Source organism: Haliotis rubra, unplaced genomic scaffold (assembly GCF_003918875.1).
Source record: "Haliotis rubra isolate DU_JTF1 unplaced genomic scaffold, ASM391887v1 Scf1594, whole genome shotgun sequence".
Taxonomy (NCBI): Eukaryota; Metazoa; Mollusca; class Gastropoda; order Lepetellida; family Haliotidae; genus Haliotis; species Haliotis rubra.
Genome location: NW_025765552.1, coordinates 31,494 through 47,521, shown reverse-complemented (window position 1 = coordinate 47,521; position 16,028 = coordinate 31,494). Strand labels below are relative to the sequence as shown.

General features: G+C 38.4%; 2 protein-coding genes and 1 long non-coding RNA gene across 6 annotated transcripts in view; all 3 read right to left on the bottom strand.

Moving 5' to 3' along the window:
* LOC124271282 (receptor-type tyrosine-protein phosphatase mu-like) overlaps positions 1-16,028 on the bottom strand; it is a 138,102-nt gene that overhangs the window by 95,145 nt on the left and 26,929 nt on the right. The gene's annotated exons all lie outside the window — the stretch shown is intronic.
* Positions 1-16,028, bottom strand: part of LOC124271283 (multiple epidermal growth factor-like domains protein 11) — a 30,359-nt gene that overhangs the window by 11,524 nt on the left and 2,807 nt on the right. Inside the window, exon 1 of one of the 4 annotated variants that reach the window (XM_046706387.1) lies at positions 5,830-5,931. The exons of 2 other annotated variants lie outside the window; for them this stretch is intronic. The gene's annotated coding sequence lies outside the window, so the exon portion shown is untranslated. Of the gene's footprint in view, positions 1-1,632; positions 1,704-5,829; positions 5,932-16,028 lie in introns of those variants that run through there. One more of the 4 variants, XM_046706388.1, reaches the window with a different exon arrangement.
* On the bottom strand, positions 12,560-14,388 carry LOC124271286. The gene is made up of 4 exons (XR_006896995.1): positions 14,352-14,388; positions 14,138-14,272; positions 13,682-13,816; positions 12,560-12,586 (listed from the first exon to the last, which is right to left on the bottom strand). It is a non-coding gene; the product is annotated as an uncharacterized LOC124271286 (long non-coding RNA).

The window sequence follows — 16,028 nt, the reverse complement described above, 5'->3', positions numbered from 1 at the left end:
GAGTGGATGATGAGGAAATGTAATTGGGTTTTTTCCAATACAGGATTTCAATCATCCCAAAACGCTCAGGCGTGATCACCCCTTGGTTATATAATGCCATTCTGTGGTCTGAAAGTCTGCTCTTATCATATATCTCATTACATTAACATTGTAGGCTTTCTGGAAAAAAGTCAACAATATGTCAGTAAACAGTGACAAAACTCAACATTCTAACGGAGCCGTTGTAGTTATATAGGCGTTACTACTCCGACATACAACTCAAAATACGAATGTCCTGCGGATATTGTTTAGGACATTGATCCATTTAAACATGTTAGCTATAACCCAGAGTGTTGAATAATGACGTCCATATGTGAAACGTTCATATATGCATGTAAGGTTTAAAGCTGCATAAGACATTTACAAGCATTATCACAGAGACTGATCCCAGACACAAGTTTCACATACTGAACCCATGTGACGACTCGAACACATTTCTTCGGATTGAAAACCTTATCTTTTAACCACGAAGCTACCACTTCCATCGCCAATGGTCAGATGCTTTGGTGATGACATTCTAAAGACATAATGTCTTAATGTATCTAACAGTGACGGCGGCGGGAACGAACCTAAACCAGAGTATAAGAATATATAAGGTCGAAACCAGTGAATAACCTATCCGGGTATGATGAACATACGTCGTCAAAAGCATGCAATGCAGTTAAAGCTGTTGTTCGCCTGTTTATGAATAAATGTCTATGGGTGATATGAATGCGCTTTCAAAGCACAGTTGAATGGTACTGACTAACAATATCGGTGTATTCATATGGCATTGCATAGAGGAGGAACGTATTCCCCTTAGTATTTATTAACAACATGCAGCAAGTGTATCGAAGCTGTGGGGACATACGTAAGTACTTCGAGTTACCAGAAAATGATGAAGGAACAGGCTAAGTGGAGTGTTTGATTGTAGGTGTGTTTGACTGTATTTTCATGAATATGACTATTTACTTACTGTCTTTGTTTCGTGAAATGACTTAACATTTAACACGTTGCATTTCATAACATTTACTTTCAACACGTAGTCCACCCACAAGTGTGTTTTTTAAGTGTTATGTCTCAGTCCGTGTGGCGCCAATTTAGAAGGAATACATTTCATGACGCATAAAGCTTTCCAGTAATTCATGCTGCCCCTATTTGCTGAACACCTATGCATTCGACCGTAACACATTTATATTCCTTGTGTATATAGAACTACAGACATTCGCTAGTCAAATCGGTCCATCGGTTCGCTGTAATAAACACTCTCTCCACTTATCGGAAGAGGTTTTTATTCAACATATAATGTCAAAGAAATGTTATCAAAGGCTAAGATTTAGATTTAGTCTAGTTCATAAAACACAATATGGGACAGCACGGGTAACGATGTGTGCTCATTGGTAAGTAATATTTAACGATAGTAACATGATAATACGATAGTAACATGATAATACGATAGTAACATGATAATACGATAGTAACATGATAATACGATAGTAACATGATTTCATCATGATATAGGATTTACCGTCGATACTAATATGTGAGGTTCACGTGGGGTTCTTCCACTTACATACACACAAGGGATCACAGCACAACTATATTTCTACTCACCTCCTACACCAACAGCTCACGGCTACCTGTCTGTACAACAATATATGTCAAGGCGACCAGGAAGTGAATCAAGCGAAACACGCGAGCAAAATTCTCTTTGTATACCTGTTAGAAAGACAGTCTATACAAATGTTCTATGCAGTGAATAAAGTTCATATCAGTTAGGGTCACAGTGACACAGACCACAAACATCTCCATCCAAGACCAACCCATGTTGGGTAGGGAACTGAAAAGGCAAATTAACATTAAGGGGTTAGAATCCTGGCCACCCATGGATAGATGATGATTCGCATCAGAGTATCCTTTAATAACGTATCACCTCGAGTTGATTAAAGTATGAAAAGGGATTCACTTAGTTTAGAGAATCGAATAACGTATTCACTGAAAATCAGGGTAATGCACTGTTAAGGGAGAAAAAACGTAATTCACGAGAGAGCAGTACCGATGATTCCTCTACTCTGGTTCCAGTCTCTTGAACATTATAGCTGTATGAAATGCCGTTGATAGATCGAGTGAGTGAGTGAGTGAGTTAATAGTTAACGTCACATCGGCAATATCACAGCCATATCGCGACGAAAACAATTTATACAATACAAATATGAAAACATTGTGAGGAGTAAACCTGTCGACAATGGACAGTAAAAATACTAGAGTATTACAGATATAAACATAAAACTAGCATGTAAAGCTAAAACAGTGTAATTAAAGCTGACAATACAATATAAAACACGGGTTATAGATCGCCAACAGCTGAAGGTAGATCACCATACAAGGAACCATGGGAACTTACATTACTTTTGCTACTTGCATGGAGCCTAGCTGGATTTACACCATCCCTTCAGCCGCTGGCGATTGTAGGATAATTTAGCCGAAATTTAAAAAACAAAAATACTACGTTTAAATACCTGGTACGTTTTACTTTGAAAGTTTTTGGCACTTACGTACCCTCTCAGGAGGACAATAATTTTACGCTACTTCAACCCCCTTTGAGGATACAGACACAAACAATCTTTGATAATGTGAACTACCAATTATAAAACTTTATCTATTTACAAAACATATCAAAATTCATTTAACAAATCTATCACTTTTAAAAAATCAATGATTAAATGATTATTAACTTTATTAAAAAGGTCTTTACCGTTTTGATATTGAAATATTTATCCCTTATGATGGAGAATTCAACACAGTCAAGCAGGACAGGCTTGACCGTGGTTCTCTCATCACAAGGGATACAAAACGGAGGATCCTCACCTTTGAATAGGAATGCATGAGTATATCTTGTGTGGCTAATACGACATCGTCGTATGATGACCTCTTCAAATCTGGACTGACAACCCAAGTAGGTGTAACCAATAAAGGGCTTTATTTCATGTAATGTATTAATACCCACTTGAGTGTCCCATTTCTTTTGCATCAGATCACGGATGTACGATCTAATGGAAGCTTTGTAGTCCGAGTATGGAATAGGAAGTTGTGTCACAGACTTGTTGAGTGCTGCCTTAGCAGCAAAATCGGCCATAGTGTTACCAGAGATTCCAACACGGCTGTATAATTGTATAATTCTATCATTTCTATTAAAAGTGGATGTTTGCAAGAAAGATTTTTGATAGCCTGAAGATACGAAAGAGAGTCGGAAAATTAGGGTGTTTTTTTAATATATTTAAGCGCTGTTAATATGGCGTTAGCTTCTGCTGTGAAAACAGAGCTGTTATTTGGTATTCGGGAAGAGATTGTTCTGGATCCAATGACAGTGGCACAAGCAACCGCGCCACCATCTTTGGACCCATCTGTAAATAAGCATTTATATGTATTATATTTACTTTTTAATTGATAATATTCTTGTGTATATTGTAAGTCATTTGTTTCTTATTTTTTAAATTTAGTGAGTGTTAGGTCGACTTGTGGCCTAACCAATTGCCAAGGAGGAGTAGAATGAACACGGGAAGGAGATATATTTTCCAGCTCTATGCCGGCAGCAGAAATGAATGATTTATTTCTCAGCCCAAGAGGCGGAACAAGAGAAGACTTTTGTTGTATAAATCCTCATAAAGAGGATTGAAAACACAGTTAAATGCAGGGTTAGAATAGAGTTTTGTTATATACTGTAATGATAATTTGATACGACCTTTGGTTAAGGGATGGCTCATCAGCCTCACCATAGAGACTATTAGTGGGAGAGGTTCTAAAGGACCCAAGACAAAGTCTTAGGCCTTGGTGATGGACAGAATCAAGTAGTTTTAGGTTGCTTTTGCAGGCTCCACCATATACAATGGAGACATACAATGGAGTTTCGAGCGGACCAATGAGCGATATAGGTGGAGGAGGGTAGCATGATCCCTTCCCCACTTTGAGTTGCAAACAACTTTCAACAAATCAAGGGCCTTCAGGCATTTAGCTTTAAGGGATTTAATATGCGGCAAAAAAAGTTAAATGGGAGTCGAAAATTAGACCCAAGAACTTGACCTCCTTTACAACTTTGATCGGTGTGCCATTTAAAGATAGTTCAGGGTCTTTATGCGGCTTATATTTACTACAAAAATGTAGACAATTAGTTTTGGACTTGGGAAATTTAAAGCCGTTCTCAAGACACCATTTATTTATTTTATTTAAACACAACTGCAATTGCCGTTCAATAGTATGCATATTCTTAACACGAAAAGAAATATTAAAAGCATCAACAAAAAGTGATCCATTAATTGAATCGTTTAAAACCTTGGATAAACTGTTGATCTTGATACTAAATAAAGTGACAGACAAAATACTGCCTTGAGGGACACCCTGATCCTGATTGTAATGATCAGACAGGGTAGAACCCACTCGGACTAGAAATTGCCTGTCTTTTAAAAACTGTGATATAGAAAGAGGCAAACGGCCTCTCAAACCAAAATCATGTAAATTCTTCAAAATGGCATGCTTCCAGGTCGTATCATAAGCTTTCTCAAGATCAAAGAAAATTGATACAGCATGTTGTTTATTTACTATAGCATTTTTAACATAGGATTCTAAACGTACCAAATGATCAATGGTAATACGATTTTTCCTGAAACCACATTGGATATTTGTTATAAGGTTATTGGTTTCAAGATACCAAGTTAATCTATTGTTTACCTTTCGTTCCATGGTTTTACAGACACAGCTGGTTAGAAATATAGGACTGTAATTCGATGGATCCGTATGATCCCTGCCAGGTTTTGGAATTGGGATTACGATGGCATTACGCCACGAAGGAGGAAAATTTCCAGACGTCCATATTTGGTCAAATATATCTAAAAGTGTCATCAGACATGGTTCAGATATCGTACTGGCCACACATCATATACACATGAATATTTATTAAATATACCTTGTGAAAGAATCACGGTCAAGCATGTGTTGCTTGACGGCACTAATTTTTCTTTCACAAGGGATCAATATTACAGTGTAAAAACTATGACAGATATTTTTAGTAATTAATTATGATGTTAATTATCGTTTGATAATTCGGTCTGTTTTAAAAAAAAAAAAAAAAGAATTATTCGAAAAAATATGTTTTGCAAATAAATCAATGTCCATTTCTTATATTGGTAGATTAGAATTAGTAACTCAGATTGTTGACGGCAGTATCCGGGTTAAAGTACTATAAAACCATTGTCCTCCTGAGAGGGGTCCCAAAACATTTAACATTCAATGACCACGTTAATCACGATATAGCTGAAATACTGCCGATGTGACTTTAACTTATAACTCACTCACTCACTTGCATATTTACCATTTAAAGCGCATACTCAATTGTACTTCAGCAGTTGTGAAATGTTAATACTAAACGCTGGAGCAGTTGGAATGTTGCTTAACATGAAAGGAATGTTGACTATTGCAAAGGTGAAATCATCCCCTGAGGAGAGTTTCTTTATCACTCTGAGTCACTGAAGCGATGATTTTCAAATGTTTATAGATAAGTCCATGTTCATCATGTGAAAGCTCGAGACATACATTCAGTACAGTAACGAAAAGTGTATCCTCAAATACCTCTCAGTATCAACACAGTTCGCTGTGCATTGCAACCTAAAATGTTTTCATGTCACAGCGACCCCGACGTCGTGATTCTTACAACTAGATATAGCTGAGCAATAATTGCATTGCTGTAGTGCAAATACAGAGGAAATCATGATAAAACTGCAAAGGTTTAATCCGCATGTAGAACCATATAATACTCACCTGTGTCCTACTGCATACGAACAAGACACTGAAGCACAAAGACGACTGTTGTAGAGAGGCTACCACAGGTAATATGTTGATATTACTTCCTGGTTTTTAGGTTACCTTGTACGAGGTTATGCACATAAACAGGATTTCTCGGATCTGCTCTATTAAGCATCCCATTGTTATATTAGATCCCCGTTATACGGAAAAAAGAAAAATACTGTGTTCCTCCTGGGTTATAGTTTATCAAGTGTCTGATGTAGTATACGTTTTGTCATAAACGCTGCCTCCGCAAGGTCATATTATTTCATAATGAGTCTGTAAGAGACTGATGAGACCACTGACAACTTTAGCAAAGATTTAATGGCATTTTTCTTTCCCCACTTTAGGTTCCACTACACCAAATCTGAAACACATGCTCCCTGACCGAGAACCGTATGTAAACAACTGAAGAGACAGAGACTTGTGACAGCTGTGATTGGATGAAATAGTGTAAGATGTTTATGCTTTTTAAAAGTACATCCATCCAGTAATTAAAACTGACCACGATTTTAAGTATTTAGAGCTGTCATTTTTATTACCATCACTCATGCTTATAGTGTGTACATATATGTTCCAGCAGGTGACATTTGTGGCGGAACTGGGGTTGATGTTTTCCGCTTCCTGTGCTCGCAAAACGAGCCAGACAAGTTGGCCTGATATTTTGTGTTATGGTAGTTTAAAGGCCAGAGTGTACCCATGTGTACATGAAATGGCTGTTGATAGCCTGGATATTTTAAAAAAAATATAAGATTACTATAGAAGTCTATGGGAAAACATTTGTTGGTGTGTAACCTGTAAGAAACCTAACCAACTAAATACAAGTAGTGAGTGTGTGAGTTAATATTTAACGTCACATCGGCAATATTTCAGCCATATCGTGACGAGAACATTTTACATTGAAATGGAATATGTGTATATTATAAAACCTGTCATCGAAGGACAGTAAAACTACCAGAATATCACAATTAGATTTAAAACTAGTGTGGAAGGTTACAACTAATAGCACTAATACAAGTAAGTCCCCAAAACGTTCAAAGTTAATGTAGCGCAACCATGCTTTTTAATCGTATAGTGTTATTTTCAATTATGGCTTAATTTTCCTACCATCGCCAGCGGCTGAAGGAATGGTGTAAATCCTATTAGGGTCAATGCAGGTAGCAAAGGCACTGTCAGCCCCCATGGTCCCTAGTTTGGTAATCTGCCTTTAGTTGTTGGCGACCTATAACCTGTTTTGTTATATTGTACTGTTTTCGTAAATAAAATAGTTTTAGATTTACATGCTAGTTTTAACACCATCTGTGATGTTCCAGCTATTTTACAGTCCTTCGATGACTGGTTGTTTAACAATTCGTATTTATTGTTTCTGCACAACCTTTCTCGTCACCACATGGCTGACATATTGCTATGTGACGTTAAATTTTAACTCACTCACTCACTAAATACAGTTTTTCTGTGACATCCATCCAATCCTCCCTATAATAAAGGACCAGTCCCTTAGTGCTGTTCAAAAGTTTTAAATTATTGTTGTCACTTTTCATGACGTCTGGTATTTTTGTGATACATTTATCCCATCTTAGGTCTTTGTTATTCACGAACCGTACCTTGTACCATTCCTGACAACCCTGTACCATTTTCGGTATCAGATGAACACATTACATCCAAATATGTGAATAATTGTTATGTGATATGTAGTAAAACCCTGCATGCATCAATGTTAGCATTAAATTACAGGGCCCGATAACACATTCATGTATAAGAAGTACACATCGTGCTGCTTGAGTGCTTGCATGTCAACTTGCCTGGCAATAAGCTCATTCATCTACGTTCGCCGTCGTATTACGACATTTTTCACAAAGAGAGTCTACCTTTGCATATGACTTTCTGCTATAAGGAGAGTGAGTGATTGAGTAAAAGAATGACGATAGATACTTTCATAATGTGACTCAGATTTAGTTTTTTCTGTGCAAACAGGTGTTCTTATATTTCCTGTAACGAGTGAGTGACGCGTGAGTATGGTTTTAGACCGCTTTTTACAATATCCAGCAATATCACGACGGGGACAGCAGAAATGGTCTTCGCACATTGTGTGTGGACTACCTGAGAGAAGTTGATCTGTATCATAAACTGTAACTTTGTAATGTGACTAACAAATTGCCTGCCTTTAAATTTAGTGCTGTGACTTTTTTTTGCTGTTAAATGACAATGAAATGAATATATGTTTTTGAAATAAAACTCATTCCGAGTATGTACTTACAATGTTTATTAATGCAAACTTGTTCTCGTCACTATATGGCTGGAATATTGCCGATGTGACGTAAAACCCAACTCAACTCAACTCAACTCAACTGTACCAATGTGGGGAACGCTTAACCCACTTGGCTACCCCGCCGCCCCTTCCCAGTAACACCACAGTTGGAACTGCTGCACCCACTAACACCTTCATGAGTGAACGTGAATAATAAGGGGAAAGTGAAAGATAAACAATTTTTAAATTCAATCAAATTTATAATCATTATTTTTGGGTAATTGGAATGACTATTATCTGATTTAAATGAGGAACACATTTGAATATATATCCGAATTTTCACCATAATCTGTTACAACCAAAATGACCAAGTACCATGATGTATATTGTTATTAAAAGCTTTACGTCAATAGTGTAACATCTTTTCGGAAAAGGTTATAAAATATCACATTAAGTCCCCATGGTCCCTAGTATGGTGATCTTCCTTCAGTTGTTGGCAATCTATAGCCTGTTTCTATATTGTGTTGTCCACTATAGATAAAATGTTTTAGAGTTAATTACTAGTTTTACATTTATATAAGTGATATACTATTTACTTTTAATTATCATAAATCTATAACCTGACTGATTTGGCTGAAATACTGCAACCGCGACCTCAAGTTTTAACTCATATCGCTTCTTTTCTCAAATAATGTGAACTATTCTGTTGGGTTTTATGTGCTATAAGTACAAAGTACGGTAAAAAAACGACAGTTGTGATACGTATTGACCACTGACAACTAAGAAAACAACATTCTGCTTTAAATATGACTGTGAATAAATCTTTCGAATAAACGCTGACATATTGCAACAAATATGACTGCAGTGAAAATTGGGGTTCAGATGGTAAATATCAGCTTAAATATTGATATGTGATGTCGTGTTATCATATATATCATTTTAACACCCAAAGGTGACAGTTACAGTACCGCCTCCGTGTGTAGTGGTTAGAGCGTCTGTCCGAAGAGCGGAAGGTCGCGGGTTTGATCCCTGCCGCGTCATACCAAAAGACGTTAAAATATGGTACTTGTTGTTCCCTGCCTGGCGCATTAATGGGTAAAACAAGGACTGGACGGCTCGGAGTCAGTATAATATATCTGAGTGGGGTATTCATGTCCCGCTGCGCCATGGTACAGCTTGTTCAGCTTGACCTGAATACTAATGCATTGCGTGACCGCGTCACAACTGGTTGGGTCTATTATTGTGAATTTATCAATTCGAGCACTAAACAATACAGGATTGTTTTCAACTACAAACATGTTTTCAGTATCATCTTAATGGCACTGGTGAATGTAAATTGCAAATTTGTATTGGCAGATGTGGGAGCCAATCTCTGGAGCCAACTGGAGCTGCAGCAGTGATTGCTAATTCTCAATTTTTCAACGCACTAGTGCACAATATGTTACATTCCACAACAACCTGCCTTGGTGTCCTCTCACTTAGCCAGATTCTGTCAAAACAGGTCTCTCACATAGCCAGAGTGGTATTTGGCTGACTGGGTTTAGTGTTTTGATAACACCTGGTCAAGATGAACTATAGTTTGTTTCAACAAAATGCCCATTTAGTGAGATTAGTGAAATTTGTATTAAAGTGAGATACTTGTACATTGATATGGTATTATTTGAACGTTTTTGAGGATTTGAGGAAATGCGTAGTTAGTGACATTAGTCACAGTTGTATTTAAGTGAGAAACATTGATATGTATCTTTTGGAGGATTTCAGGAAATGCTCAATTAGTGATATTAGTGAAATGATTTTAACTAATCCAAGATTATTCATGCAAAAATAAGTATTATTCCGAGCACAAGCATTTAGGCCTCTGGTTTCACAAAGACGCGAATTGAACTGCACAGATAAATTCTGTACTGTATAAAATTTCACTAATGATACATTTGCTAAAAGCATTTTTGCTGTATGATGTTTCTATTCATGTATATTGTATGCTTAATGTTGTTTATGATGTCATGTACTTTTGTTATAATGTTATGAAATGCAAGTCGCATAAATGTTATTTTGTCTGGACAGGCACTTATATAAGCTGTTTGCTTGTTTGCCGATGCAGTTTCTGAACAATATATCAGAAATAAATATGTTTAAACAGAATTTTCATATTACAAACAAACGCACACACACTTACATACATCTTAAATCGCGTCGCATTGTAGATATAGACTATAGCCCTTGAACAAAGGCTCATGCTTCAGTGGCTAATGCTAATTACCTGGCTCGTATCTCCCATCTTGCCATAGTGCAAAAAAAAGACCTTTTTGGTCAGACTCTGGCTAAGTGAGAGTGGACCGACCATCATGAATTACTGTCCAATGCTGTATGGGGACAATACCTTTCGGACAGGTCAACGCATCTGCTGCATTTATGCAAGGCTCCCGGCCAGACCACCAAACTTGATGGCACAACATCAATTTCGGTGTCGTCACAGGTACAGATTGGACTAGCGATGGGCGTCAAGAAAGTGGGAAAGAATAAATTTCACTGATAAGACACGGTTTTTTGCTCTATCATTCCGATGACAAGACGTATGTTAATGCAGGAAGGTGAACGATCCGCGTTATAATGTGAGATGGAATGACTGCATAGGAGAGGAGATGCTTGAAATTGATAAGAATGTAAATACTGTGCGTTGTTCAAATGGTTCAGAAAGGTTATCATTAACGACAGAAAAAAATCTTAGTTGAAGTGTTTAGTAATCAGTGACCTAGAGTGAGTGAGTAAGTGTGAGTGTGTGCGTGCGTGAGTGACTGAGTGACGTTGCAACGGTATTATTGCCGTGATATAGCGTCAAGACGAGACAAGTTACTTAACAATAGCCTAATCTACGTCAATTCATGTAACTTCTTTGTTCCGTTCAAATTCGGCCGTCGGGAACTTCCACTGCAATGTTTTGAGTGGTATTCCCAATGTGTTCATATGTATTCTCCACAACTGGATCCTTGGTCGGCTCGTCTAGAGATATGTAGTTATCTTCGGGTTTCTTTTGTTAGGCATCCAGTTGAACCTTCAGCCTGAAATATGCAAGAATGACATAGTGATACCCATGGCATGTTAACCCCTCTATTATAGGCACCACACACAATTGATTCTACAGAAACACATTGATCTCCATGCTTTCCATTTTTTTTAAATAATACCAATTGTTGTACTTAATATCAATATGAGAACGTCAAATAGGTTTATGCATTTTTAATCAACTTTAATCATCCCTTGTTTTACAAGTATCGCCATCGAAACAATCTAATAATAATAATAATAATAATGCTAATTTTTGCGCCTAGAATCCAGCACGATGCTGCTCTGCGGCGTTACATTATTACCCTGACGGAATTGTACTTTTAAAGCTGCTACTAAGCGCCTAGCGCGACCGTATAGGTCCGTACATCCGCTTCTCAGGTACCCATTTGAACAGCTGGGTGGACTGAGTGCAATATGGACGAAGTGCCTTGCCCAAGGACACAACACAGCATGAGACCCAGGTCACAACTTTTGGTGTCTCCACCGGGATTCGAACCCGGGTCTTTGGCGTCAGAGGTCAGCATGTTAACCACTACACCGCTGTGCTCCACATCTACATTTGTGTGTGCTAGAACCAAGTCATACATCCCTGGAATCCTTCACCGAAATGTAAGTAAAAGCATGCATCAATGAACATCTAATCAACGGACGTTCAGTTTGAAATTTGAAACAAGCTCCATGTCAGATTGATGTATATTCTTAGACTTTTTATTACTATAGGATATTTATATAGCTCACTAGTGCATGCTCAAGGCGCTGGTATTTTTCCCCTCGATCAGTGGATGTCAATCTCACCGGCACATCTTATTATCAATCTCAACTTCCTGGGGATCATACAACTCTGGCTGCCACAAGGCGCACCGAGGTATTGAGGCTTTCCCATCCTTACGAGGTACCCATTTACAGCTGGGTGGACTGGGACACATAGTCACAGTACTTTGTCCAAGTTCACTGCAGGTTGCTGTGCCCGCAACTAGGTGTCTGCACATATTCATGTGGCCACAATCTGGTCATATACCAACGGATTCGTGGGTTCTTTTAAGTGCACATGGTTGTGTACGGTACACTAGGGGTTGTGACAACACTGAAAGAGTCTGCACACAAAGTTGACTCCAAGGTTTTTACACCCGGTCACAGGTGGGCTCGATCCCGGCACCTCATGCCCGCTGGATCACTAGCTTGGATTCATATGAATCCACACGACAATTAACAATGAGCGAAGTTATAGGATAAGCATGAAACGTAAAATCATTTACACTTATTGTTGTCTAATATCATGACCCTCTATATCATTCACACATTACCTTCTGATATAAACGATTGATGTCAACAGAGCGATGACAGCTAAGATAAGAAGTACATCTAGTGTTGCTGCAACTGGCACTTCACTGTTTGAGTATCCTGATGTTGCTGGACACTCTGTACAACCCAGTTTGAGTGAGTGAGTGAGAGAGTGAGTGAGGTAAATTTATAGTCACATTGTCAATATTTCAGCCATTTCGTGACTTAAAAGTTTTAAATTCATAATATATGCAATTAAATTATAAAACCTGTCAAGGAATGACAGTAAAACAACTAGAATATCACAGTATAAAGAATCAAAACTAGCAGCTGTCTCTAAAATTGGATTTCAAATTAGGTCAGTACAGTAAAAAAATGGGCTATAGATCGCCGACAACTGAAGGTAGATCACCATACTAGGGACCATTGGGACATACAGTTCCTTTGCGACCTGCAGGAACCCTAGCTGGAAATTTACACCATGCCTTCAGCCGGTGGCGATTGTAGGAAAATTTAGCTATAATTTAAACTTACACAAATACTACGTCAATACGGCATCGTCTTAAAATGACTTTTTCAAACCCGGACTGACAACCCAAGTAGGTGTAACCAATATAGGGTTTTATTTCATTCAATGCATTAATACCTTCTTGAGTATCCTACTTCTTTTGCATTAGATCACGGATATAAGATCTAATAACGGCTTTACAATCAGTATATGGAATACGAAGTGGTGTCACAGATTTGTTGAGTGCTGCCTTCGCAGTCCAACCCAGGTTCAGAACATAAATACGTGGCCAGTATTGCTTTATATATGTATGTGCACCTGACTTGACATATGTCAGAAAGCTACTCTCAAGGAATAGTAAATGAATTGTACAAAAAACCTTTGAAAATATTTATCTCGTCACCAAATTTGCATATACCCGTGAAAAGCCGGGTTAGAATTGTTTTTCAGCAACAGTACTCATGCCTGTCGTAAGAGGCAACTAACGGGATTGGGTGGTCAGGCTAGCTGACTTGGTCGACACATCGTATCCCAAATGCATAAATCGATGCGCATGCTGTTTTTTAGTGGATTGTCTGGTCCAGGCAATATTATTTACAGACCGCCGCCATATAGCTGGAACTGTGGCCTTAAACAACAACCCAACCAACCAATTTGCATATGCATGTTGTGGAATCCAAATAATAAAAGAAAGAATTTTATTTCTTTTGATTTTAGTGTCTCACCTTGACATAGGGGCTTCATGAAGTTACCCTGACATCCTTCGGGACATTCCCCGCTGGATTTATCATTGGTTAGGGCGTCTTTACACTGACCACATCGTGACATGCAGTCATCCCCGTACATACCATCAACACATTCTGGGGAGTAGAGGAGATACATTTTCATCTTGCTGCTATGTTTCTTTGAGTGTCATTTTAGAAGTTGAGACGTACAATATAGGAAAAAAATTAAAGAATAACAACTTCTTTATTTCGTGAGTGCAACGTTTCGATACATATTCTTGTACCCTTGTCAAGTAGCAATAATACATGAAGAGGAGGAGATGTATATATATACTGAATGTAACAATGAAAACATCGGTTCATTCGTTCTCTTCATGTATGAACAGTGGAGAACAGTGTTTATCATGCAATAAGACAGAACACGTTAACTTCCGTCACATTAAAAGTATATCGCACCTTTACAAAAGGGTTCTTGAAACCCTGGCTGACATCCTTGTTGACATGTTCCATTGATCTTGTTACAAGGCAGGTTTCCTTTACATTGGCCACACTCAGACTGACAGTGGTGTCCATGGTGACCGTCACTGCAAGCTGTAAAGATATGATAAACCATCAACAAAAAGACTAAGCGTTTCAATTTTACATGAATAATTAAGGATTAGGTACCTACCCTGTGAAGAGAGATCTGGCCACCATCCTGGCTGACAGTCACAGACGTCAGTGTCCTGACAGTGACAACACTGAGACGCACAATTAGAACCATAACGTCTGTATGGGCATGATGCAGACAGGAACATGAGAACGTGTCAGTGAAAAAACAGTTGTAATGTTACGTCGTGCGTGATAAGTTTATGTGACGTTTCTATGTTTGACACGAGGTATTTCAAGAAGAAATTCAAAGGGGAGTGGGTGAGCTTATGTTTACGCCGCACTCAGCACTATTCCAGCCGTATGGCGGCGGTCTGTAAATAATCCAGACTGGACCAGACAATCCAGAGATCAACAACATGAGCATCGATATACTCAATTGGGAAACAATCACATGTGTCAACCAAATCAGCGAGCCTGACCACCCGATCCCGTTAGTCGCCTCTCACGACAAGCATTGGTTTGTGAAGATCAATTTCTAACCCGGATCTCTCCACGGGTAGATATTCAAAGGCATTTTGGGTATAACAACTGGGAAAAGAGTACATTCCTTCCGACCTACAGAAACCTATAATGCAGTAAGTCGAGACTGGAAAGACAGTCAGCTATGAACATAGTATACCCATTATCACTGTTGTTTCATTACGAGAACATATTATAAATCTGTTGCCTATAACTTCATTTACACTAGGATCTCCCAGCTTGATGACATGTTACTGACAGGGATGTTTGAGGCTTGTATTTGCCATCAATCGTCTCAACTAATAGTCGATTGTAAGGCTACTAAAGTGCTACTTTACTCGAAAATCAATTTCAACAATAAAATTATAACATGTATGCATTAGTTTCAAAACTAAAACAATATATATGCACAGGTATGTTCATTTTGCATTTATTGTTTGCATTAGTTCCATCCATATTTTAGGGGCCGTGGGGTAGCCTAGTGGTTAAAGCGTTGGCTCGTCACGCCGAAGACCCGGGTTCGATTCCCCACATGGGCACAATGTGTTAAGCCCATTTCTGGTGTCCCCCGCCGTGATATTGCTGGAATATTGCTAAAAGCGGTGTAAAACTAAACTCAGTCAGTCAGTCAGCCATCCATATTTTGCACATTTACTGAAGGTCCTAATACCATAATAAAGCCTCAGTGGCTTCAGTTCCTTGTAATGTGACGTCACTGGTGCCAATTGATAAAGGAATGACGTCACTATGCTGCGTGAGACTTATTTCAAAGGTACCACTGTGTGGTTATTGCGTCTACATACCCAGACTATCAGTACTGTCTTAACCCTTATGGTGCATCAAGGCCTTCGTGATTTAAAAAAAGTGCGCATTGAACAGAAAAGGGAGACAACGTTCGAATATTTACACATAGTGTGACCAAACTGTGCATCATTCATCTCGAGTTCGATTAAAGCTCCAACATCGAATCTGAAAGAGATGCACGACCTAGCCATCGGAAAAAAGCCCTTGTACTAAGTTTGCTTCTTTTTTCCACAAAAATCGTAAATTCGATTACCCGAAAAGGACAAGTAAAGTCAAGTAGGCTCCTTTGTCGGAAGTCCAGATGTCCAACAGTTTGTATCATTGTAAGCGATAATATGTAGATGACAATTATGTCCAAATACACCTTCAGTGAGAATTAACAGTGAGTTTTGATCATACCTACTCTCTTAATTCATGGTTGAAACGTACAATA